General features: G+C 45.0%; 1 long non-coding RNA gene across 1 annotated transcript; it reads left to right on the plus strand.

Moving 5' to 3' along the window:
- LOC117796732 lies at positions 1-2051 on the plus strand. The gene is made up of 2 exons (XR_004621387.1): positions 1-59; positions 1550-2051. It is a non-coding gene; the product is annotated as an uncharacterized LOC117796732 (long non-coding RNA).
- Positions 2052-24899: the final 22848 nt, after the last annotated feature.

The following is a 24899-nucleotide window of genomic DNA, read 5'->3' on the forward strand; positions in this document are numbered from 1 at the left end:
CGCTGACCCCCGGCGGCTCAGACCCCCGCGGACCCGCCCCTCCGATCCCTCGACGATGAGTGAGTCGAGTGAGCTAGGGAGTGAGTGTAAGCGTATAAGTGTGTAAGGTGTGGGAGTGAGATTCGTGCGCTGACGGAGGGCGGCTCAGACCCCCGCGGCCGGACCCCTCCGATCCTTTGACTGTGTGTGATTGAGCGTGTGTGTGTGTGTGCGCGCGCGCGCGCGCGCGCGTGTGAGCGGAGTGGGTGTCAAGTGGGAGTAGGAAGAAGACAGTAGACAGTGTGTGACCATAACTGTGTAATGTCAGGGATTGTCAGGGATTATGCGGATGAAAAAATACAGTATGTGAAGGCGTGTGTGAAAAATAAAGCAGTTGTCATCTTAACTCAGTTTTTGTAGGAGAGTAAATATCCTCTGTTAAGAGTACAGATGGCGACCATGATTCTGTGAAAAACAGTGTGTGACAGTGATTGAGGATCAGAGCTGTGTCACAGTAATTGTGTGCGTGATGGGTTGCAGTGGTGAGGGTGCGTGAGGAACGTGACGGAGACTGAGCATGGGGAATAAGTCACAGTGATTGAGGGTACATGGGTAAGTGTGAATGGGACAGGTTTTGTATGTCAGGAGAGTGTCCTAGTGGCTGCATTTATGTGTGAGAAATATGTGGTCATTGTCTAGAAGAGTATGAGAGGTTGGTTTATAATTATGTACACACTTCATACCAGGCACCGTACTCAGTGCCAAAGATCCTTTCCTGAACAAAGCGGTGTCCCTGCCCTCAGGGAACTTAGAGTCCAATGGGGGAGACAGCCAGGACAACAACAGAATTATAAGGCATAATGATAAGCGCTGTAACTATTAAGCACCATGCAGCATATGTGCCCATAGCAGAATCATTCACCTGAGAGTTGGGTAGTCAAGGAAGGCTTCCCAGAAGATCTGAAGAATAACTAATAGAGACAGGTGAATAATTAGAAGAAAGGTATTCCAGGGAAAGGAAACTGCGTGTGCAAAAGCCAGAGCTGAAAAGATAAGAATTGTGTCACGTGATTTTGAATGTATTGGGAAGGTTTGCATGCCAGTGATTGTGAGTGAAAAAGGATTATAGGGGTGCAATTGTTTAAAAGCCTCCAACTCTTTGTTTCCGCTTAGGCCCTGATCTCAGGGTCATAGAGCCTTGCCTTTGACTCTGCGCTTAGGGGGAAGTCTGAGCCATTCTGTCTTGCCATTCTCTCTTCCTCTCCTTCTAACCCTCCCACTAGTTCTCTCCCTCTCTCTCTCTCTCAAATAAATAAATCTTTTTTTTTAAGTGATTATGTGTTTGGCAGTTTAACCAAATGTAGCAGGAATCACAGCTCAACGTAGAGGTAGTGTCAGGTAGTAGATAAGGCCGTAGGCTCTGGGGCCAGACTGTCTGGATTCAAATCCTAGCTCTCTCACTAAAGGTGTGGTGTTGGGAACTGAAACTCTGTGGCCCAAGTTTTGTCTTCTCTAAGGAAAGTAAGACTACTTACCATAAGGGTTGTTTGTTGTTGTTCTTATTTTTCAGTAAGAATCAAATGAGTTAATACCTATAAAGCACATAAAACAGTGCCTGGCACGCAGTAAGCTTTTATGGCAGTTTTGGAACATGACTGCAAGTTCTTGGACACTACTTAGTGACTTCCTTGGAACCAAAAGAATGCAGCAGAAAAGATGTTGTAGAACTTCCAAGGCTAGGTCAGAAGAGACCGTACAGCTTCCACCTGTTCTCCTGGGATTCTCACTCTGGGAGAAACAAAGTAAGAAGTTTGACTACCCCAAGACTCCCGTGCTAGTGAGGCCATATGTAAGCATGTAAGTCAAAGGTACAGCTGAGCTCCTAGCAGACCGCCCGCATCAACTGCCAGCCTCGGGAGACATCTTGGATATCCAACACTGTCGAGCCTTCAGCTGAGGGCTGTCCCTCCTGGCATCTGACTGCAGGTGCATGAGAGGCCCCAAGCAAGAGCTGCCCAGACCAGCCCTTCCTGATCCACAAAATCATGAGCAAAATAAAGTAGTAAACTGGTTGTGCTTCTTTCAGTTTTTCATTTGGAAATTATTTCCATGTGTAAGGTAGAAAGTACACCCATACACCACCTTTACCCAAATTCCACTATTGTGAGCATTTTACTCCCCTATTTCTCTCTCTTTCATATGTATATATAGGAAACACATATATACATATATAATCCATATATAAAAATGAATTTTTTGAACCATTTAAGAGTAAGTTGCAGACATTATGGCCCTTTGCCCCTAAGCACTTCAGTGTATATTTCCTAAGAATAAGGATATTATCTCATATTATCTCACAGTACAGCTATCAACTTTAGTAAATTTCATATTGATATGAATATTTTAATCTAATCTACATTGATATTCCATTTTTGTCTGTTGACTCAATAATGTGCTTTAGAGCATTTTCCCCCCAGCACAGGATTCAGTCCAGGGTCAAGCCTTGCATTTAGTTGCCAAACTCTTTTTATCTTTTTTTAGTGTGGTACAAAATGGTTGTTTTAAACACCTATTTTGGGGTGAGAGGAAACGAAATATTACAGCAGTAATCGCCAGAAAGGCCTCAATGACAGATATATCATCAATATGAAAAGGAGAAAAAGGAGAGAGAAAAGAAAGAGGAGCCCACCTCAGAGAGGTGCTGAGAAAGGGCCAGTTAATTTTCCCACAAATGTCTCTCAATGTCTGCGTAGCCCTAAAATTGCCTATAGCCCTAAAATTTCCCATAATCCTTCAGGACCAAGAAGATGACCAAAGTGTCCGCCTTATGCTCCTTGCCTTCTGAAGTACCAGCCTATTTTCAGTAGAATCTATTTCAATCACCTAATTTGTAAGCCCCTTCTATGCCTAAGTCCCAACCAAGATTTTCTTTCCTTCCTACCCGGCACCACTACGATCCCTGTGTATAGGGACAATTTCTGAAACCAAGCAAGCAAAACCATCCTACAGAAAACATGTGCCGGCTGCCTCCCAGTCATCCATGTCTCCCTCCTTTCAAATAGTATCTCCAAATTTCCCCTCTAGTTTATGAATGGCACCCATCCCCAGCGCCAGGGGTTCACTCTAATTCACTTAAGGTTATCAACTCCCACTAGCCACAGTAATTAGCTGGAGGATGGGTAGATAATCTAAGTCAGGGCAATCAGGAACAGATTCAGCTGTGGAATCAAAACTACAATGAGATACCACTTCACACCCACTAGGATCACCATAATAAAAAAGCCAGGTAATAACAATCGTTAACAAGGATGTGGAGAAACTAGAACCCTCATACACTGTTGGTAAGAATGCAAAAGCTGCTGCTTTGGAAAACAGTCTGGCATTTCCTCAAAAGGTGAAACATAGACTTACCATATAACCCAGAAATTCTACCCTTCAGTATAGACCCAAGGTAAATTAAAACATATGTCCACACAAAAACTTGTACATGTAAGTTCACAGCAGCATATTCATACTAGCTAAAAAGTAGAAATAACCCAACTGTCCATCAGTTGATGAGTGGGTAAACAAAATGTGGTATATTCATACAACAGAATTTTATTTGGCAATAAAGAAGATGAGGTACTGATTCATGCTACAACATGGATGAACCTTAAAAACATCACGCTAGGGGCGCCTGGGTGGCACAGCGGTTAAGCGTCTGCCTTCGGCTCAGGGTGTGATCCTGGTGTTATGGGATCGAGCCCCACATCAGGCTCCTCTGCTATGAGCCTGCTTCTTCCTCTCCCACTCCCCCTGCTTGTGTTCCCTCTCTCGCTGGCTGTCTCCATCTCTGTCAAATAAATAAATAAAATCTTAAAAAAAAAAAAATCACACTAACTGAAAGAAGCCAGTTACAAAAGGCACATATTATATAATTCCATTTACATGGAAGGTTCAAAGTAAGAAAATCCATAAAGGCAGAAAGTAGATTAATGGTTGTCAGGACTGTGGAGAAAATGCTGAGTGACTGATAATGGGTATGGGGTTTCTTTCTGGAGATAGGAAAATATTCTGAGATTAGATAGTGATGATGGTGGCACGATTCTGTAAATATACTGAAAACCATTGAATTATATACACTTTTTAAAGTGCATGTTATGGTATATGAATTAAATCTTAATAAAACTACGGGGAGAAAAGATTCAATTGCAGGATTTTATCAGAGCTATCAAGAAAATGTCTTTTTATTTCAAGATGTCCCCTGTATCAACTCTATTCCTTTGTTATTATTATTTGATTCAAAGTCGAGTGTTCAGCAAGCAAGAAGCTTAGACTCCACCTAGACTTCTATTCCAAAATGTTTTCTTGCCCTCAGAATATACCCCAAAATCCTACACAAAAAGAAACCTCTACAAAAACAAATCACTGATGACATAGGAGAATATGGGAAAGAAAGAACTAGTTGTCTTTCGAGCCAAATAAAAATGAATCTTCATCTTAATCTGGAAAGTTTGTTTCTCAAGTAGCTGGAAAAAAATAGGTAAGTATGTAAATCTTTACAAAAAGCATGACCTACAAACTTGGAAAGAGTGGTAGAGATCATCCCCCTTACCTTACTGAAAGCAATCCTATGACTAGGGAAAGAATTTCTTTCCCAATGTCACCTAGCAAGTTGTTAGCAGGACACAGGTCTTCTGACTCCCTTGCTTAGAGCGCTTTACCTCATGCCAAGCTGGGTGTTATCCAGAACCCCGCAGAGCCTCACAGCACAGGGATGGCATCATGCTACCAATCAAGAGAACTGTTGAACGCATTATTCTGACTTAAGTTGAATGAGGATGTGGCTAAAGGGCTGTCAAGAACTTCAACAGGCAGATTCAAGACCTAATTTAGCCAGCAGATATGTTTTGGGGCATAATTCAATTTTTTAATTGAATTACCACTATGTAAGTGAGTTATCGGTATTTTAAAGTAGGATATTTCACAAACAAATCTGGATTTCTTTTTTTTTTTAAGATTTTATTTATTTATTTGTCAGAGATAGAGACAGCCAGCGAGAGAGGGAACACAAGCAGGGGGAGTGGGAGAGGAAGAAGCAGGCTCATAGTGGAGGAGCCTGATGTGGGGCTCGATCCCATAACGCCGGGATCACACCCTGAGCCGAAGGCAGACGCTTAACTGCTGTGCTACCCAGGCGCCCCCCCAAATCTGGATTTCTAACTCTTCCCAATAAAATTAAATGGAACGTCTAGCAACACCAGGTCAACATTATCATATGACAGCTGGGTCCGGGTAAGTACAGGCTGCCCTTGAGAAAAGGTCTGCATGCTCCTGTTCTTCAAAGTCACCAGCAGGCCTATTGCAGCCCATCCAATGGATGTCACCTGCCTGAACTTTGTGGGCTTTAAGGGTTTGCCAATCTTAACTACTATCTGCAAACGCTCTCCAACTGGGATGCGCATCTGTAATCACCTGTAATCGTCTTAAAATGAAGAACCTGGGCTCCCCTCCCCCGCCCCCGTCTTGTTAAATAAGATTGCACGCCAAGACTCCCGAAGTTGTGTATTTAAATATCCAAAGTAACCCTGAGACACCTCCATAACCTCCATAATTCTTGGTGGAGAGTAGACTCATCCATGTCCACTCAATTTCAGAACAAACAATGACCTTCTCATCTGGAATGTTGGTGACTCACCATCTCTAAAAACCACCATTGCCCAAATACCATCCTTGGCCCATCCCAGAGAAAGGATCTAGGGGTGGAGTGGGGAAGGAGGTACTGCTGAAACGAAGATTCCCCCTGACCTCATCTATAGCTGAGTCAGACCGAGCCCAGGCTCGATAACCAAAGAGGGCCAGACCCCAGCTGAGAGCCTTCACTTCTTACCGTGGTTGATGGAAGCGCACCATCCACTTACTTCCTTAATGGGCCTCTGCTTCTAATGTGAATGAATGGCTGGTGGAGAATGAAACAGCCCAGCAGGAGAGCTGCATGCATCTGAGATGAGACAGATGCACGAATCTATTCCTTGTTTAAAGATCATGCTGCTAAGAATAGAAACTGAAACGCATGCTCAAGTGTGGGCACACACACAGCCCTGAGGCCGGCCACAACGGGGCTGGAGGAATCCATAGCTTCGTGGAGGTTCATCGGAGAATCATAGAGCCCTAGAGCAGAAAAAGCACCCTGACATCATTCCCGCTAAAGCTTTCATTTTAAAGGTGGGGAAGCAAAGGCCCAGATAGAAAAGAACGGTCCCCAGCGCTGCCTAGAGAGAGCAGGAGCACGACTGGAACTCAGATTCTGTCTCCCAGCTTGGGGCCAGACCCAATGTCGTGCACTGCCGTGGGAGCCCCAGAGACGAGGAGACGGAGCAGGGTCCAAGTCACACTGCCCCTTTCAGGCCATGGCTGCCGGGAAGAATCAAGCAAGAGTGTCCACTGCCGCATCTTTTTTAAATAACGAAAAATCAAAACCTCTTAAATATTCAACAACAGAGACTCGGTGAAGTAAATGGTGCTACAGTATGAATAGGAATACTACTTGGCTTTAAAAACAATTTTTATTTGTATGGGGAATGAGAAGACTAGGAAACAAATCAGTACATATGAAAATATAAAGTATATACATAGGAGCTACCATCTACTGAGCACTTCACCAGGTGCTTGGCATTGTGCTAATTACTTAAAACCTATTATCCAATTTAATCCACAAATCAACCATTTGAAGTGGGTTCTATTATTATTTGTATTTTACCAAAAAAAAATGAAGCACAGAGATGTCATACAGCTAGTAAATGGCAGGGTGCATATTTGAACCTATGAGTGGCTCAAAGCTTTTGATACTTAATCATTATGAATGGATGAAAAGAAAGAAAGGCCAATAGGATATTCAGTTATCCTAGGTAGTGAGATTACAGGAGAGTTTTATTTCCTACTTTGAGTTTTCCTGTATTTCATTCTTTCTCCCTCCCTCCCTCTCTCTCTCTCTTTCTTTCTTTCTTTCTTTCTTTCTTTCTTTCTTTCTTCTTTCTTTTCTTTCTTTCCTTCCTTCTTTCCTTCCTTCCTTCCTTCCTTCTTCCTCTCTTTTTCAATTTCCCATTCTCTCCTCCCCCCCCAGTCCCTGGTAACCTCTAATCTACTTAATCTGCTTTCTGTCCCTATGAATTTTCCTATTCTAAATATTTCATATAAGTGGAACCATACAACATTTGCCCTTTGGTGTCTGGTTAATTTATTTAGCATAATGTTTCAAGGTTCCTCCGTGTTGTAGCATGTATTCATGTTTCCTTCCTTTTATTGGCTAAATAGTACCCCATTGTATGGATAGACCACAATTTGTTTATCCACTTATCTGTTGATGGAAATCTGGATTATTTCCATCTTTTGGCTATTGTGAATGATGCTGCTATGAACATTCATACACAAATTCTGAGTTCTTGTTTTCAAATCTTTTGGGTATATGCCTAGGAGTGAAATCGCCGGGTCAAATGGTAATTTTATGTTTAACTTTTCAAGAAACTGCCAAACTATTTTGCACAGCAGCTACACCATTTTAATCCCCACCAGCCACGTGGGAGGGTTCTAATTTTTCCATATCTTCATCACACTTGTTATTTTCCATTTTTGATTCTAGTCAACGTACTGGGTATGAAGTTGCATCTCACTGTAGTTTTGGTTTGCATTTTCCTAATGACTAATGATGTTGAGCATATTTTCATATGCTTATTTGCCATTTGTACATCTTTGGATAAATGTTTATTCAAGCACTTTGCCTATTTTTTAATTGGGTTGTCTTTTTGTTGTTGAGTTGTAGGAGTTCTTTTTTTTAAGATTTTATTTATTTATTTATTAGAGAGAGAGAGAGAGAAAGAGATCACGAGCAGGGGGGAGGGATAGAGGGAGAAGCAGACTCCCCACTGAGCAGGGAGCCTCCTGCAGACTCGATCCCAGGACCCTGGGATCATGACCCGAGCTGAAGGCAGATGCTTAACTGACTAAGATACCCAGGCTCCCAAGGAGTTCTTATAGCAAACTCCTATCAGATAGGTGATTTGCAAATGCAGTCTCCCATTCTGTGGCTTTTCACTCTTTGATGTGGCCTTTGATGCAGAAGTTTTTTCTATTTTAACAAAGTCCAATCTCTTCCTTTTTAAGTCAGAAAAAATATGAAGTCATGTTTATGAACAATTTTTTATTTTTTATTTTTTTAAAGATTTTATTTATTTATTTGACAGAGAGAGAGACAGCCAGTGAGAGAGGGAACACAAGCAGGGGGAGTGGGAGAGGAAGAAGCAGGTTCATAGCAGAGGAGCCTGATGTGGGGCTCGATCCCATAACGCCGGGATCACGCCCTGAGCCGAAGGCAGATGCTTAACCGCTGTGCCACCCAGGCGCCCCTATGAACAATTTTTTAAAGATTTATTTCTTTATTTGAGAGAGAGAAAGAACAGGAAGGAGCAGAGGGAGAGAGAATCCCAAGCAGACTTTGCACCAAGCACAGAGCCCGACGCAGAGCTTGATCTCACGACTCTGAGATCATGACCGGAGCTGAAACCAAGAGTCAGATGCTCAACAAACTGAGCCACCCAGGCGCCCCTGTTTATGAACAATTTTTAATGATACAGACAGCAGGAGCCAAGGCTGTACATATATAATCTAACTATGTAAAATTTAGTGTTCGTTAGATAATCTGGGAAAATTAACTATTCCAGGGAGAACACGAATCAGGGCCAATATACAGAAAATACTTCCATTGTCCTGTTATCGCTCAGGTTAAACTGTGATGGCTGCTTTGTCCCTTCTTTTCCTGTAGCAGCTTTCTGAAGAGAGTTGGGCCTGCTGCTGCGAGGGAAAGGAACCCTGAAATTCAGGCTTTCTGTAGCACCCAGGCCTTGGTTAGAGAGCTCCAAACAGGCACCTCTTCAATCCACATCCCTTACCAGGACCATGGCTATGACTGTCTTAAAGATTTGTGAAGAACTGGTGAAGGCCAAGAGCATGGAAGAGAGAAAATGGAAGTCTTTGCTTTGAAATGATAAGCTAAGACATCCCTAGCCTCCAGAATGGGACACAAGTTCAAGTGCAGCCGTATGGATTTAGGTTAGCTGGCTGGTAGAACCTAACAATAAGGCAAGGTAGACAGCTCCGAAGAGGCTTTTTAAATGCAGTGGTTTCGAGGCCCCATTCCTGCCCCACAGAATTACACTGTTTCGGGAGAGAACTGAAAGGAAATGCTTTGTGATTGCAATCTCCCCTCCTGTGCCCCATGAGCCACAGGATACTTCTGTCTCCCGCAGGTGCAATACCAGTGGTCTAGTGAGAACAAGTAAGGTTTTCTTCATGGGGCACTCAGGAGCGCTAGAGAGAGAGAGCGTGAGACACAATGCCCTAAATGTAAGAAGGGAAGGCACCTGAGAGATCTTCTACTCCACCCCGCCAGACCGTATTAGTCAGTGTGGGGCATTAGGGGACCCAATCAATAACAGCCCTCTTCCTCCTCCAAGTTCTGAACCAAGTGAGAAATAGGACACAGAAAACCAACAGATGGAGACAAAAATGTCAGCCTGATTACTGATAAGAGCTACGCTGGACGACATGGCTTAGGTGTGAGGCCAAATGGGCTTGCCTATACTGTGCCCAGAACCAACTCACCACTGAGTTACAGGCAGGGCTGGAAAAAGTGTAGGCTTCATCTTACGGGGATCGGCCTCGGTACAACTTGCGGCACATACGGGAGCGCAGAATGACTGCCTCCCCTTAGGCTGCCAGAGGAAACAAAGGGAAGGGTTAAACTGAGCATGCCCAGAGTATTCTGCTGAACTCATTAATTAGATAATGCATACCGTCTTCAAAGAAAAGGATGAAGAAGGGGTGGGGAGAGAGTCTGGGAGTCTCACTCTAGTGATTTTCAAATTGTAATGGGCATCAGAATCACCAAGACCCTGGACCCTGATTCGGTAGGCATGGGGGAGGGTCTGATAAACTGTGTTTGTTTGTTTGTTGAATATTTTATTTATTTGCCAGAATGAGAAAAAGCACGCACAAGCAGGGGGAGCAGCAGGCAGAGAGAAGAAGCAGGCTCCCCACTGAGCCGGGAGCCCGAAGTGGGGCTCAATCCCAGGATCCTGGGACCACGACCCGAGCCGAAGGCAGACGCCCAGTGGACTGAGCCACCCAGGTGTCCCTGAACTGTGTTTTTAACAAGTTCCCTGGTGATGCTATCCTGGCACCACACTTTGAGAACCAATGCTTGAAGAGAATCTCTCCACTTGGAACTTGAGGAATAAATGTTCCCTTTGATAGTCAGGATGTGTTTGGTTACCAGCAACAGAAACCAAACTCAAACTGAAATAAAAAGAACTTATTGGTTCATGTAAGTACAGGCTACAGCTGTTGTGCTGACTTCAAGCTGGACCATACTCAGAGACTCAAATGGTAAAATCAGGAATCTTTCACTCTCTGTATCTCTCAGCTGTGCTGCTTCTATGTGGCTCTTGTCTCAAGCAGGGTTTCCCCTGGGGTTGGCAAGATGGCACCTCTTACGTTCCTTCCCCTAAGCCAGTGTTTCTCAAACTTCAGCATGAATCAGAATCACCTGGAGGGCTTGTTAAAACACAGATGCTGGGGCCCAGCCCAGGAGTTTCTGATTCAGTAGACCCGGGGAAAGCCCAAGAATTGGCAATTCTAACAAATTCCCAGTTGACGTTTTGATGCTCTCAGAAGACTAGAGAGAGGATGCTGGAGGGACATGAACAACAGATGTTCACTACTCTTTGTTTTATAGATCAAAAAACAGAGAGGCTAAGTGGCTGGTCTGTTTTCTCCCATTCGAAAAATAAAAGTTTGTCCAAAGGACACGAAGGTAGGGTCTTTGAAGTAAGAAAACCTGATGTCAAATCCAATCCCTACCACAGACGAACCGAATGGTTTAGGGCAGGTCACTAAAGGTCTTTGCTTTCTATCTGGGGCTTTAAAATGGAAATAACAGTAACACCTACTTATAGGGTGAGATGAGGGTGTGATCGCTTACTGGCATGTGTCAGAGTCCTTTATAGTTAAAGAAGCATTAGATGGATGCTGAGTTTTAAATTATTTTAAAAGTCAATGTGAATTATACATAAAAATTAAAATGACACAGAGTTACTATTTTTGTTTTATCAGTATTGTTTTTCACCTATACAATTGCAAAGGTCAAGTATTTAATAACACTATGGTGTGAAAGTCAGGAGAAACAGATATGTTCTTTCATGGCTGCTGGAGTCCAGCCCATATCCTGGGACTTTGCAATGTACTCAGGAACCCAATGCCTCAAAAATTTCATCTCTTTGCCGGACGGATTTTTCTGAACTGTGCAAGTCCATTCTTGCCACCAGCAGGCCAGCTCAGGGAATAAGCACCCCCCTCCTCTACTCCCCTCTCACACCGCCATGCTCTCAGAGCAGCCATCAGCCAATGACTCTGCGGAGATGCAGTTCCCTCACCGTTGTTTAGGAAAATCCAGATCATGTCTCATAATTTCTCAGTAGGAATAAGGTCCACTCACCCACTGAGTAGCTTAGCTGACTTCATAACACATGCCTTTAATGGTTGCCTTCTCTTCCCTGGAGTGATCGAGTGAATGGTCCAACAATTGGGCAGCACGGTGGAGAGCAATGCAGGGAGTCCAAAGAGGTAAAACACACCATTCCAGGTTATAATGGGGAAACCAGACAAAAATACCATAATATTTAGGGAAGAGTAGAAGATCGGACTAAAAGTAAGGCATCAGTGCCAAATGAAGCCTGAGCTATAGGACATGGAAGGTGGCGGGGATGGGAAGATGACACCTGGATAAGCAGAGATGAAGACGAAAGCACATTGGGGAAGATCATTTCTAGTGGAGATGTAGGATAAGCCCAACATTTTGATGCATGGTAAAGAACTGTAAGATTTGGAATTAGATGGGACCAGGGTTTGAACCCATATCTACCCTTTAATGTTGGGCACAATTACTTAACCCCTCAGATGGGATAATAACGGGGCTTCCGAGCCAGGCTGAGATATTTGGATTATATCCTACCCGCCTCCCAGGTGGCCATTTTAGATGACTGGTCTTCAGGATCTTCCTTGAATGCTCGCCTGAAGGCCGACCAGAAAGGAGGCCAGAGAGAAGGAAGACTACAGACAGGAGAAGAGGAAAGATATTTTCCTCTACGCCCTGAGATCCCCAGACCTGCAGCCGACTGGAGATTGAGGAGGAAATCAGGAGCCCCAAATGAAATGCGAGGCCTCCCCAGGCCCATGGACAGGCTAACGTGGGCTGGGGCAGTGTGACAGAGGGAGAGCCTGCATTGCTGCCCCTTCTCACCGTCTCAGCCTCTGCCAGTCGCTCCCACAGCCTCTGCGGTCACCCACCCAAGCTCCAGGCCCAGGGACATCCAAAGCCCTCTCCTGCCCTGGATCTTGGTTTCCCTCCTTCGCTTCTTGACCTTTGATTCCTCACTTCTCTTTGTTTCTGTTTCACTCTCTGTTCCAGCTTTTCTGTCTCCAATTCAGAGCTTCCCTGTCTCTTTGTTTCTATCTCAATTGTCTAAAGTTCTCTCTCCATTTTACTCACACTTCTCTCAATAACGAGCCCCTGCTCCCTGGACAATTTGTTTGCATTAGTAAAACCCCAAGCAAAGCAAAACAAAAACCCAGAGGCTTGGCTTGTTCACAAAAGCCTATCAATCTAAAAGCCAATGTAATTATTTAGATTCATACAATACTCCAAAAAGAAAAGAAAAGAAAAGAAAATCCCAGATTAAAGAATAAAATATATAAAAGCCAAATCACAGAAAAACTGGCAGGAAATTGAATTCTCTGCTTATCAGATCTTTGGAGGAATAGTAACTTTTAAAGCACTGAAGCAAATGAAGAAATGACAAAGGAAAAGATGAACAGATATTACTACATAAAAATGTGAAGCTTCTGTAGGAAGAAAAGTAACAAGAGGAAAATAAAAATTGACCAAGAAAAATGTTTGCAGTGAGCGTTCAAAGAATGAATATCTAAATTACAAGAAGTTCACGTCATAAACAGAAAAATTAAAGCCTAAATAAACAGACATCTTCCATAATAGAAGTATAACCATAAGCTAACATAAGGAAAAGTAATGAGCTTCACCTTCTCAAATAAATGCAAAAGATAACACTAATAGGAACCATTTCCCTGCCATTATACTAGCAAAAGTTACAACAATAATACCCAGTGTTTGTGGTTACGTAAATTTTCACAATACTTTTGGAACACTCTTTGGCAATAATTATCAAGAAACTTTAAACTATTTGTACCTTTGTCCCTTAATTCCAGTCCAAGGGATTTATCCTAAGGCAGCAGATTTTAAACTGTGCCCCTTGCAACCTTAGAAGTTCTACAGAACTGTCCGTGGCACTGCTAGGGAGGGTTTGTACTGGCCAGGACTTGGGGCAAAAGAAGTTAACCGTGCCTATCTTAAGCCAAAAGTCAATGCACTAAAACAAACTCAGAGGCTCGCAGAATCTCTCTACGACCAGGTTCTGAAAACAGGCAGGAAACGGGAATTCCAGAGGGCTAGGCAGCTGGAACCACAGGTCACAGAGCAAGAGGCGTCAGGTGCATGTGGCATTGCTGCTGAGAGGAAAATGACCTCTGATCACCCCCCACACTGTCACGTGCTCGTCATTCAAAGACAGGAAAGAATGTCTCATTGACTGAACCTAAATCCCATGCTTCAGGTCTTGCAAGGAAGCAGGAGGTGAGGGTACAGAATCTGGGTCCTCGGCTTCCCAAGGGGAGATGGGAAATATCTCCCGAGTATACGCACATGGGGGGTATCACCCAGATGGAAGACTTGAGTACTAATTGCAAGATGATACGGGGTGCTGGACAGCTAGAAAGCAGAAACACCTCCTACTGAGTGTATGTGTGGGGGTGGGGTGCTGACCACACAAAGCTCTAAGCCCTCATTGTCACTTCAGCCAAAGCAATCACACTTTCATCAGCTTTTCCAAATAAGCTTCCAGGCAAGACTTTATTTGAAGAAAGGTTTTCACAGCTTCAACACTTTTGAGAAGTCCCTGTGACAACACCAGAAACCTGGTTTAGTACACATCCCAAACTCTCTTCTTCTCTGCTGCTTCCAAAGAAGGAGGTTGGGAAGATGCTTGCTTTTGTAGCCTCCCATATTGGTAAGGGTGTCCATGTAACACAATTCTGGCCAAAGAGACATAAGCCTGTGCCTACTGGGGGTGACTCTGAATGATAGCAGTGAAAAGGAAGACCTGAATGGCATTCTCTCTTCCTCTTTTCTACCTTGAATGTTGATATTATAACTAGAACTTCAGCACTCATTTTGAGAATATGAACATGAGAAAAAGGCCCAGAGAACCATATCTACCTTTGAGTAACTTGTTACATGAAAAAAAAAATCTCTTAATTTAAGAGAAGCTTTATTTCTTTGCAGTTAAAAATGTTGTAGGGGTGCCTGGGTGGCATAGCTGGTTAAGCATCCCACTCTTGGTTTCGTCGTAGGTCGTGATCTCAGGATCTCAGGATCATGGGATCAAGCCCCACCTCAGGCTTAATGAGGAGTCTGCTCAAGATTCTCTCTCCCACTCCCTCTGCTCCTCCCCAGCCCCCAAACCCTTGCTCTTGCTCTCCCTAAAAATGAATAATTTTTTTTAAAAAAGAAAAACATTGCTAATTGATACACCCCTAAGAGAAACAAAAAAAAAAAGTAAAAATATATACTGATAAGTTGTTCATTATAGAATTTTCCAAATTGGTTAACTTTTTTTTTTAAAAAAAGAACTGAATTTAATTATGTAATTATAGGAGATTGCTTAAATAAATTGTACTCAGTCCACTGACTGAACTACTATGCCTATTGAAGCTGGAGAAGTATGAAGTCTTTATATGTTTTTGAGATTTTGTTTATTTATTTGACAGAGAGAGACAGCCAGTGAGAGAGGGAACACAAGCAGGGGGAGTGGGAGAAGAGGAAGTAGACCCCCAGCGGAGCAGGGAGCCAGATGCGGAGCTCAATCCCAGGACCCCGGGATCACGCCCTGAACCGAAGGCAGACGCTTAACGACTAAGCCACCCAGGTGCCCCTGAAGTCTTTATATGTTTATGATAAAACAATAATTAAAACACACTACACAATTTTATCTATATTATTGCACTATACCTACAATAGCCCCTATCCACCTTTTAAGGAACTAAATCTAACCTACAAGCACCTGCTTAGCAGAGTAGCCCTAAACAACCTGTTCTTTGACATGTGGCTGTATGATCCCTGCTCTCTGCACAGCTGCCTGGGTCAGGAATGGGCAACAGATCCAGCGTAAGCCAACATCCTCTGAGATGCGTTGCTGCAAAACTCTGCTCAAACAGGGGTGAACTGGGCCAATAGTTTTCTCATCCTTTGGATTCCAACTTGGGGAATACCAGGAGAATCAGGTAAATCACATCAGGAGCTGAAGCTTAAAGGATACATAAATCAAGGATGCCTGGGTGGCTCAGTCCGTTAAGCATCTGCCTTTGGCTCAGGTCATGATCCCAGGGTCCTGGAATCGAGTGCTGCATCAGCATGGAGCCTGCTTCTCCCTCTGCCTGCCTCTCTCCCGGTGCTTGTGCTCACTCTCTCTATCTCTGGCAAATAAATAAAATCTTTGTTTTTTAAAAGGATACATAGATCATGAGGTCAAGCATGGGAAAGAGAGACTGTGAACATGTGTGTTATAAAGAACTAAAAAATAGTAAGCTGAGAAAAGATACAAAGTGTGAGGAATTCGACCAGATGAATGGAAAAAAAGAGGCAGACAGAGAAAGATGCGAAACCACAAAGAGCAGCTAACTTTAGTAAATAGCAGAGCTAGAGGGAAGATCAAGAAGTCCTGCTGAGTTCTGGAAAGCTGCTTTAGATCCAGAACACCTTTCCAGTTCCACTCCAGCAGGCCTACTGGACTCCAGCGCCTTTTGCTGAATTTCAGTGGGACTCTTTTCTCTTCCCTTCCTGCTAAATGGTTTCATTTAGACCCTGTAGCCTGTGTGAGTACGCGGTCCTGGGGATGATAATAGCCTGCCGTAGGTAGAAATATAATCATATAAAAATAGTCTTTGCATATGGCCAGGGACATAAGCAAATAAAAACAATTGATTTGTCAGAGAAAGAAGTTTGTGGATATTTCTTTTGAGGAATTCATTATTGTTGCTCTAATGTTGTTTTTACATTGAATAATGTTTTAAAACCACTGTAGAACTGCCAGAGTAAAGGCTTAAATCCGTGCGTAGTTTGACCCTGCAATACCGCTTCCAAGAATTTAAGAATATAATCAAAAACAACGCATGAAAATGTACGTTCTTGAGTACTCATCACAGCATTGTTGTAGTGGGAAAAAATGGAAACCACATAAATGCCAGAGTATTGATTAAATAAATTATGATATATCCACAAAGCGGGATCCCATACAAGCACTAAAAATCACATTATAGAAGAATATTGGTTGGTAGAGAAAAGGCTCGTGATTTGCTGCTAGGAAGAAAAATCAAACGAACAAATAAAAAGCCCTGCAAAAAACTGGCCATTTTCGTGTCTTTTTATTTTTTTTATTTTTTTTATTTTATTTTATTTTTTGGCGAGGTGGGGGAGAAAACAATGTATGTTTTTACAGGCATAGAAAATAGTAACATGGAAGGACAGACACTAACAAGTAACAGTGGTTGTCCTTGGGTTGGGAGGCAGGGATGATTAGAAGAAATGTTTGTATTTTTCCTTTAGGATATTCTGCTCTCTTCGTGTTTTTCCACCTTGAATATCTTACTGATATACAGAGGGAAGGATGGGAGGGGTTCCCCCGCCCCCCCGTTTTTTAAGAAAAACCTTCCACAATTCCCAGCACCTCCCACAGCCCCCGAGCTGGGGGAAACCCGCAGCACCAACAAAATCAGACTTGCTCTCAGCGCCAAGCGTGCAGGTGACAGGCAGGCGAGCGGGGCTGGGCGGACGTGAAGCCGCGCATGCTGCCGGGCGGACGCGACAGGAGCCAGCCCGGGGCGGCCGAGCTCTTGCCCCCTCCTCCGCGCCCGCCGCCGGCGAAAGCGCTTGGAGGCGTGATTCTGGGGCGCGCGGGGGCCGTGGGTGGCCACCGCGGTGCCGACCGGCTGTGCTATCAGAGGGAGGGGGCTTCACGCCCGTGAAAAGCCAAGCTGACTGGGCGGAAGCGGCCGTGCCGAAGACCCAGCCCAGCCCTGTCCGGCTTGTTTTAAACAGACAAAGAATGTACGGTGACAGAAGAAACAGGGAAATGGGAGTCGGAGGACTTAGATTTGGCTCTCAACTCATGACCATGAGCAGGTCCTCTTGCGGCCTTACGGCCCCGCTTCCCATCTGGGACATGGGGATAATGCTAGTATTTACCCCAGTAGGTAGCTAGGAGTCTTATTACTGAAGACAAAAATGATGTAAGAAGGGACAGGTGAAAACTGCCCCGTAGATTCTGAAAGGCTAAGCGAATGTCAATCCCTGCTCGTCAGATGGACGCAGTTCAGTTCTTTCCTTCGGAATGTTCCTCGGCTAAACGCACCTTGCCGCTTTTCACGGTTTACAGTGGAGGCCTCCACAGAGAAAGGATGATGTGGAGGTAGGAAGGAAAGCAAATCCAAAGCAAACGCATACTTGCCAATGGAAAGATCGATAAAATTTCTGAGATCGGGGTTTGAATTTAGTTCTGAGTTTCACAACGGAGAATGTGTTCAAACACACACACACACACACACACACACACACACACACACACACACACATGCATTGTTCTCATTACTGGAGACGAAGATTTGGACAGAGGAAAAGATTACGAGTTTTCAGGGAAAATGGCATGTTCTCTAAATCCACATCGTGTAGGTGTTGGTCCTCTATCTACCACTTCAGTTCTTTTGCTGTATCTGTATGTCACACATACTTTTAGTTAAGGCTTTAAGAGAGTCCTAACAAAAATCATTTCCCAAGAAAAGAATATACCCCTTCTTCAAGTGCTTGCTCTGTATTTTCCCTAACATGCTGTACTTTATTAGAAAATACACAACCGTGAAAATAGAAAATGCTCACCCTCTAAGATCTAGAAGGTCATTGAACCTGATGCGTATGCGTGTGAACATAGTATGTGAGGGCTGTGTATACCTCGCTGGGGGAGCCCCTGCTCTGGTTTTTATGAGCCCCTTACAGAGTCTGTCATGGCTTGTCCACAGTGACTGAGATCCCAGTTATCAGCAGGGCCAATTCCCTGGACCACGCTGAGGAAAGTGAGGCCTAGCAAAGGGACCAGCTTCCCAAGATCACACATCAGGGGAGGAATGGGCTGAGGCTTCCTGACCTCCAGTCCAGTGCCCTTGGCTCCCCATTACCCACTGCCTCTCCCTTTGTCCCTTCCCCCACCATCCTGGTTGACCCCTGAGTTGGCCCCTCTTCAGGAGGTCCCACTAATGTGCCTGTGTCTGATTCTGAGAGGAGGTAAATGGATACTATTTGGGTGACTCCTCAGAACCACCTTGGATTCTTTCCAGGAGAGGAAGAGCCATGATTTAGGAAGTTGGTGCAGAGCAGAAGGTGTGGGTGTGGAGTTCTCTAGACCTCGTCTTAACGAGTAGGTGGTGAATATGCTTTGGACAAATTGCACAGGATCAAGAGAAATGGCCAGAGGAGGGGAAAGATTTCCAGGGCTCCAAACTTGACAGGCTGCAGCTTCTGGGACCCTTTGTGCCCTGAAGAAAGGCACCCTGCAGAGGACACAGCCCAGGGTCCCCAAGCGACCCTGAGCCGGGCCGAGGAAGGGAAGCTGTTTCATGTGGGCTCCCAGAGCAGCTCCCTTTCCCAGTCGGTTCACCAGAGAGGATGCCTGCTTGTTATATGCCCTAAACTGCTCTTAAGCTAGCAGACCCCCATGTGGGTCCCAAGGAATGTTGGATCCAGGACTGAAAGATGGTAACCCCAAAACCCAGGCAGATCCTCCAGGGCCAGACAGGGCCACGTCCCCTTCACCCAGAGGCCTCCCAGAGCCCCTGCAAAGCAGATGAGCGGTGCTGTGTTAGACCAGAGAGAACAACCCCCAGAGCTCATCCAGAGCTGATGCAGATTCGGGAAGAAAAGAGGGGTACAGAGACCCCACAAAGTCTAGTAGTCATAATGCCCAACACTGAGAACAGACATGGGAAATGCCTTTTTGGCTCCCCTTAGCCTCTGCCAGGTGTTGCTGCAGGAAGGAGCCCTGCCTTCGGAGCCAGTCTTGAGTTCCCGCTCTGGCTCTGCGTGACACTGGCAAACCCGCTTACCATTCTGGGCTTCAGTTTCCTCAACTGCACACTTATTTTCCTAATTCTCGTTCTGCTACAAGAATTAGAAATTTAGGTTCTGAGGTCAGGCAGATTTGGTTTCTAGTCAAATTCCTCCCAAAGGAATTCAGAGTTCAGTGGAGCACACGGACACACAAAGATAGACCCTAGACACTGGCACAAAAGCAATAATCTTGCTTCTTTGTGGAGGCAGGCAGCAAAGATGGTGAATGGCAGAGTAAGGGCTAGAATAGTGCAGGGTCTGAACTCAAATGCAGAGACACGTCAAACAAATCATTAATGCAATGATTAATCATAAATGTGACCGGTGCTATGAAGGAAAAGTAGAGGATACCATGAGGATGCAAAACAGAGGATAACATGACAAAAGCCATGTGAAAGATTCTTCAAAGAGTCATAGTGAATCATTTAATCTCAAGAGTAATGGAAAGAGTCTGCTGCAGTGGAGACCGGACTGGAAGGATGACAGAGTAGAGGCAGGGAGGCCTGCTAAGAGCTCTTGCAGTCATCAGACAAAAGATGGATATGGCAGGGGTTAGGGGAGTGGGGAGACCAATTCAGTAGAGCCATCGGGACTCAGTGATGGATTCAGTATGAAAAAGGGGAAAGAGAGGGCAATGTCAGGATGACCCTTGTGTTACTGGAATGAACAACAGAATAAACGATGATGCCATCTACTAAGACTGGGGTGTGAGAGGAGGAGCGGGTTTTACAGAAGACCTTGAGGTCAACTTTGGCCATGTCAGGTTTTCTAATTGCGATGGTGGTTGTCTTGATTGCTTTGGTCTGGGCAGACTAAGTTTGACTATGAAATTGCGAAAGCAAGAGGCCTGAGCCTCTTGGTCAGAGAGGAGTGGGCTTCGGAGTGAACTCAGTATGGCAACGGCAGCCACAGTGGGCAGGGAGAGGCAGCCTACCTGTCCCTAAAGCAGAGGAGGAAATGGACAGAGCACAGGCTTTGAATGGCACCCATTGGTTTCTCTTCTCTCTTTACCACCAGCCACGTGACCTTGGGCCAATCGTTTCATCTATCTGAGCATAAGATCCCTCATTTGTAAAATGGAAATGATTTTAACAACCTCACCGAATCATCATGAGAGTTATGCTACCATATAGTTAACAGTCCAAGAGAGTCTCGTTTACTCTATGGGATGATATTTCAGACAAGCAACTTGTAGTCGATCTTGTAAGATTGGCGTGAAGTCTAATACCGATACACTTTTTTTTTTTTAACAAAATAAGATATCCAGAGTACTAATCACAGTAGAGAGGCAGAGTCGCAATGGTTTACAGATATTTTGGAGCTAGACAACCCTGGGTTCAAGCCTGGGCTCAACCACTTCCCAGCTGTGGGACTTTGGGCAATTATTCACTGAGTTTCCTTCTCTGAAAAATTGGGCGAGTAATGGAATCCGCTTCATGGGGTTGGTGCACGGATTACGAGAAATAAAGATGTAAAGTACCTTGCTCTTACTATGATGTTCCCAAAATGTCTATTACTGTTATTATTTCTAATTCAGAGTCTGGCACACAGTAAGTATTCATCAGGTTTGTTCCCCTGCACCCTCCCCTCCACTCCTCCACCCTGTACACAGGCCTTACTCAGTGTCTGTTCTCAGAGGGACCAGAGCTCTCTAAGTTCGAATTCCTCACAGCACCCCCAATTCAGCTCACTCCACAGCAACCTATTCTTCCCCTTTATTCAACAAGCACAGCAGATAATATAGGACATTGTTGCGTTGTTCGCCAGTACCAGCTCCCCTCCCTCACTGGGAGTGTAAGAGACAGAGGCTCTAGGCCATATGCTCACATCATCAGCTGTGTTTCCATGACGACCAGCCCAGCATAACTAGATGTTTCAGCAGAGATGAGCTGTGACACCCAGCTCTCCACAGAATGTCGCTGACTAGCTATTATTACATTCCTTACACTGACCTCAGGGCGAAAGCAGGCTAGACATGGCTCTGAGGGGTGGGGAAGTTCTTGTTTGCAGAAGTAAGAGACTGAATTTGGGAAGGCATTTGGCTGTCCACAGCAGCAGTAACCGCTTTGGCTGTAATACGTTAAAAGAAATCTAAAAATTTCTGTTCTAAATGCCACAACAGAGGAAGGTACCTATTTCTACATGAACAAAACAAAGATACAGACCTAATACTTCCTAAGACTGTCATAGAAGACTACTCCTTCTTCTCCCTCTCCTTCTTCATTTTAACACGTTCTTTGATATTTTCTCTATCTTAAAAAAGAGAAACATATTACAAATGGCGGTAGTTAGGTGCTTTCAACTGCAAGTAGCTAAAAACCTAATTAAAGTAGCTTAAATAATTAGGACATTTGTCACCCCATGCTCCAGGAAATCTTGAAGTGTGCTGTTCCAGGGCTGGGTAATTCAGTAGCTTAAGGAGCTCAGCAGGATCTGAGTGCTTTCTGTCTTTCTTCTAGTCTTTCCTTAGCATGTCTGCAAGATCTGTCCCTGTGTTTAAGAGATGAGCAAAGAATTTCCAGAGGTCACAAGCAGTCATTTCATCTCCAAACAGAAGAGGGGCATTTGGGGGCACCTGGGTGGCTCAGTCGTTAAGCGTTAAGCGTCTGCCTTCGGCTCAGGGCGTGATCCCGGCATTTTGGGATCGAGCCCCACATCAGGCTCCTCTGCTATGAGCCTGCTTCTTCCTCTCCCACTCTCCCTGCTTGTGTTCCCTCTCTCGCTGGCTGTCTCTATCTCTGTCAAATAAATAAATAAATAAAATCTTTAAAAAAAAAAAAAAAGAAATCAGGGTGGGAGTTGGGAAGGTAGATGGAGGGCACTGGAGATGTTAAACTGTCAATGACATTGGACACGAAGATGGATTAGGGTAGAATATTACTTAGATTTCTTATTTTTGTATCTGAGTAAAAGAGTCTTGCCACCAACTGAGCTCAAGAACACCACAGGAGCAAATCTGAGGGAACTGATGGTTAGCTCGATTGTGTAATTATTGAGTTGGGGGACCTGGTCTACCCGGGGAGCCGGAGGAGGAGGCTGGAAGCTCAGAAAGAGAGAGGGAGCTGGGAAATGTCAGCATGCGAGGGACTGGAGAAACCAGACGCATAGGAGAGATCCCCCAGAGCAAAAAGGGAAGAGTGTCAAGGGTAGACCCTGGAGGAGCAGCATTTAAGGAATAGGCCACAGAGGAGAATTCAGTGACCAAGTTGGATTCCAAGAAAACAGAAAGGTACGAAGAGAACCAGAGAGGGTGGTGCTGCAGAAGCCAAGGGAAGAGGATTCCAAGAGCATCAAGCCCTCCAGAGGAGGGAGGAGGTTGAGGGACTGGTTTCCACTTTAGCGACTTTGATGAGAGCTGTTGAGGTGAGACGTGAATGAGGCAGATGCGAACTCTTTCCAGAAGTCTGACTTTGGAAATAACCTGCCAACTAAGGTGGGAGAGGTAGGGTTTTATAAATGTGGAATGAAGCTTGAACATGTTTGAAGGCTGAAGGGAGGAGCCTGAGCCAAGGAGAGGCTACACTTACCCTGCCTGACCCAGAGAGAGGACAATTTTGTAGGAAAACTCCAACAGCTAAAGTTCTCTCCTCCCCCAGTGCCATTCCAGAGGGACCCTCGGGTTGGCTCTGCAACAGGGGGCTGCCAGGTGTCCCTTGGCTTCTGCTCCTACAATGACACTCATCCACATGCCCTTATTGTTCTTGGAAGAAACGAGGGAATAATCGATCATGGTCTTCCCTTAGTGCTGGCCTCCTGGGAATTATGCAAAATGCTGGCTGCCTCTCAGATCACCTTATTAGTGCCTCAGGGTGGTAATTTCATGGAAATAACTCAGAGGCAGAGTTGAGCTGCCTAGCAGGGAGCCTTTTACACTAGGCATCTGTCTGCCATATCCTCTCTGCCCCTTTTGGGGCCAGCCCAACTGTCCTCAGGCCAGACTCCCAGAGGGCTGCACCCTTGGCCTCCCTGCTTCCAGACTCAGAGCGCATTTGCCCTGGCCGGTCACTCACTGTCCATCCCTTAGTGGCACAACTTGAACCAGCAACAAAGGGTCTGGGGCACAACTTGGGACGGTGAGGAGTGTGTGACCTGGAGGAGACCTAGGAAAAGCTGTCAACGCTGCACAGATCCCATCAGAGCCTGGGACAAAACTGCTATCTTTACAGCTGCCGGGGGTATTGACTCCTCTATAGAAACTATTGGCCTCAACTCAGGAGTTTACTCCCAAAAGCCACGTTACTGCTGCGTCACCCAATTTCTCATCCCCCTCATCGGCTGATTCATCGACAGTGGACGTTGGGCCCAAGAGCTTTACCCATAATCTTTTTCACAGCAGAATCCCATTCCCCACCACTCTGTCCCGGTGCCCATCACCACAGAGCAGGCACTTAGTAAATATTTCTTGAATTCTTTTTATTCTAGAGTGGGGGAAAGGACAGAGGGAGAGGGAGAGGCTTTATGCCAAGTGGGAGCCCCATGTGGAACCCGATGCGGGGCTCGATCTCACGACCCTGAGATCATGACCTGAGCCCAAATCAAGTGTCAGATGCTTAACTCACTGAGCCACCCAGATGCCCCTTAAATTCATTGTTAATGTTTGTGGTCACCACAAGCTGTTTGCTTTACCAGGAAGGCTCTTTCTCCAACCTCATCAGTTGGCTAATGCCTACTCATCCTTCCAAGCCCACCCAAAACATCATCAACCGCATGAAATCTTCACTGATCCTCCAGCTCCAGTCTGTTCTGGAATATTCAGAGCTTATATCTGAGGTAGAACTTTGCACTCTGTATTGCAAATATTTTCTCATTCATCTGTTCTGTTGGCTTCTTTAGGTAGGTAGGTAGGTAGACAGACAGATAGACAGATATTCCTGCACTCCCCTCCAACTTTCTTCTCTCCCCTCAGTTAGACACTGGAGGTAGTTCATGAATCTGCTGTCCAAGCAGATATCCAACTGAGGAATAGAATTCTGGTCTCTTTTCTTTGTAACTCTAAGTTCTTTTTTTTTTTTTTTTAAGATTTTATTTATTTACTTGACAGAGAGAGAGACAGCCAGCGAGAGAGGGAACACAAGCAGGGGGAGTGGGAGAGGAAGAAGCAGGCTCATAACGGAGGAGCCTGACGTGGGGCTCGATCCCAGAACGCCGGGATCACGCCCTGAGCCGAAGGCAGACACTTAACGACTGAGCCACCCAGGCGCCCCTGCAACTCTAAGTTCTACAAATGATTCTTTGGGACTCCTCCATCCATGTCCCAGAACTAGCCTTCAGATAGAGAAGAAAACACCCACAGATCAGGAATAAATGCTGTGGTCTCCACAGGGCCAACTACCCTCAAGGACTCTCCCCTGTCTTCTCTACCCTGCTTTGGAAAGGGAGGTATAGTAGTGGGGGGGCTGGTAGGTGGCAGCAGCAGAAAAAATTCTGTACTTATTTGTAAACTCAGGAGAAGATTGAAGGGAACGGGGTGGGGGGGTACATCCTCAAATGTAGGCTATTCTTTTTAGCGGGTGAGGTATTTACTTTTGTCTTTTTTTCTTTGTCCATAGGCTTTAGTGCGACTGAAGGGCAGTAGGAAAAGAGCCACCAACATCCTGCTAAAAAA

This window comes from Ailuropoda melanoleuca, chromosome 16 (genome assembly GCF_002007445.2).
Source record: "Ailuropoda melanoleuca isolate Jingjing chromosome 16, ASM200744v2, whole genome shotgun sequence".
Classification (NCBI taxonomy): domain Eukaryota; kingdom Metazoa; phylum Chordata; class Mammalia; order Carnivora; family Ursidae; genus Ailuropoda; species Ailuropoda melanoleuca.